Genomic DNA, 2,928 nt, shown 5'->3' with positions numbered 1-2,928 from the left:
TGGGTCACTAAAACGGAAGTAAAAGTTATTTTCATTGAACTCTTAAAAAAATTATGATTTGAGATGAAATAATCCTCATTTACAGACCAGATTTTGCTCTTTATCAGAAGTAATCTGAATTTTTTGCATCATTTGACCCACATTAGATTTTTTTTGTGTTTAAAAAAACCCCCACAAAATTTGCCTTTCATCCTGCAGAAACTTTACAGGTCAGTTTTCTGTCAGATTAAACCACTACAGAAGTTTGTGTTCAACTAAAAGAATGAAAATTATTTGGAGAATTTCAACACTTTTTCAGGAGCAGATGCTTAAAATACAGATAAAAACTCAAATCTTGCAGAAACGTGAAGTACACGTCTGTCAACAGAATAATTCAAATACAGCATTTCTACAGTTGCTTCATAAATAAAGGCCTCTTCTGTAAAAATGCCTCTAATTTAATAAACATGAACCTGGTGGTTCTAATATCTGATTTTTCAGTAATAAATATGAATATTTCTATATATTTAAGCCTCTCATGAATAAAACAATCATCACATTAATTAATTAAAGGCGGGCACCCCGTTAACTCAACATGGAACGTCCTGGTAGAAACAAAAACAGGCCACGCCCCCTGCGCATATTTAATGAGGAGCTGCTGATGCATAAACATGACAGAGACAAGGCCCGCCCACTACCACATTAAACCAACCAGGAGGATCCGAATATTAATCAGAATAAACGAGGCCTCATTTACATAGCAGGACAAAAAGACTAACGAGGTCAGAGACAAACCATCTGACGACATCTGGAGGAAGAAAAGAGACGAATTATTAAATATTAATGAATAAAAATGACCTGCTGAAGGTTTCACATTTAATTCAGCAAAACGTTTCAACTGAAACAAATAAAAATGGGCAGAAAATAAGAAACACAAAAAAATTATTTACAGAAAAAAGTAAAAAATTCACATAAAACATAGATTAGTAAAATATTTTTAGAAATTCTGTAAAATTTTCAGAATTTAAATATAAATAATTAAAATATGTTTTTAAAAGAGTATATTGGCTTAAAAAAGAAAATTTACTAAAAATGTAAATATGAAAATCAGTAAAATACATGTAATACATATTTCAATTAAAATGACATAAAAGGCATATTATTTATATAAATATAAAATTTGTAAAAATTATTAAATAAGTAACACTGACATAAAATCTAGATAATATATATAGACTAGAATAATTTTAAAAATACGCGCAAATAATGAAAATATACACAAGTAAGTCAATAAAACTAACTCCGTACATAAATTAAATACAACGCATGTAAAACGTCCGTAAGTAAAATAAGTAAAACTATTTAAAAACAACTACCTTCAATTTAAATAATTCAAATACACATATATAAAATAAGAAAAAACACTGATGTAAATTAGGTAAAAAAATTAAATAAATAGTACAAAAGTAATTAAAATATAAATATGTTAAAAACGTAAAATATGTAAAATTTTAAAAGAAATGTAAATCAATAAAATGCACACAATAGGTATATACATCTTTAAAAATACATAAGTAAAATATTTTAAAAAACACACCTAGACAAGTAAAATAAATATAAGGAACATTGGTAAAACAACATAATATTTACATAAAAAATAATAAAAAGTAAAATGCATGCAAGTAAAATACAGTTTTTGTATAAATGACATCAAAATACATTAAAATATACAGAAGTAGTTTAACTCTCCTGTTGTCCTCATTTACAGACACCAAAAAATATTGTTTCCGTGTCTGAAAAAAAATTCAAAAATTCTGCAAAAAAATTCCCAAAATTTCTGAAAATTTGCAAAACCTTCAGGAAGAAAACTTCAATAATTCCTTAAAAGTTTCGCTTAAAAGTTTTATTTTTAAAAAAGTCCCCAAAATTTGGCAAGAAAATTCTTGTAAATATTTTCAAAAAATGAGTACAAATCTTCCAAAAAATCCTAAAAATATCTCAAATGATTACAGATATATCAATAAAACTTCTAATATTCTCTTAAGAACATTCACATAAAAATTATCATTTTAACATTTCTTCTTTTCCACCAAAAAATGTTCACAGATTTCCCAAAAATGTTGAAAATGTGGACATCAGAAGTTTCACTGTGAAAATACATTTTTTTCTCCACATTTTCAAACTTTAAAACGGGTCAATTTGACCTACAGGATGACACGAGGGTGAAACTAATCACTGAGCTTGACTTTGAATATATTTATTATTTAATTATTGTCACACTTCTGTTTGTCTAATTAATAAAAACAAGAATGTGTGATTTAATAGAAGTCCAACGTTGACTTTAGTTTTATTAATTCATGACTTTGAATTAATTAATTAATTAATTAATTAATTAATTAATTAATTAATTAATTAATTAATTAAAACTTCAGTCACCCTGATGGAGCCTGAAGTTCTCTAAAGATCTTCTCCTGCTGATTATAAATGTGGAATAAAGTGTCTAATGTTTCAGGAGCATTTTTTTAAATAAATTGTCTCATATTTCAGGAGTATACTTTACACTGTGGACTCTGGTAACTTTCCACTGCAGCTCCTCAGCATCTCGTCATCTTCATCCATCTAGGAGAAGCTTCAGGTCCAGACACGTCGGATCATTCCAGACATTCCTGCTAATGAGGCCAGAAAACCAACGTTAACTCACTTCATCAGCAGCAGCAGGAACCAGTGGAGGGTTTAAACTGGACTCAGTGATTAGAAGACTACAGTTTGGAGTTCCAGCTTTAGTTGAAGCCGAACGTTGATTTAAACACATCAAGTGTTCAGAAATCAGTTAACAGGAACTAATGGAGACTTTATGAACGGATTTTAAATCCACGTCTTCAGGAAAAACGCCAATAAATCCATCAGTTTATTTCTAAAACAGAGCAGTAAAAAGAAAGACCTAAAAGA

Source organism: Amphiprion ocellaris, chromosome 17, assembly GCF_022539595.1.
Source record: "Amphiprion ocellaris isolate individual 3 ecotype Okinawa chromosome 17, ASM2253959v1, whole genome shotgun sequence".
Classification (NCBI taxonomy): Eukaryota; Metazoa; Chordata; class Actinopteri; family Pomacentridae; genus Amphiprion; species Amphiprion ocellaris.
This window is presented reverse-complemented; position numbering follows the sequence as displayed.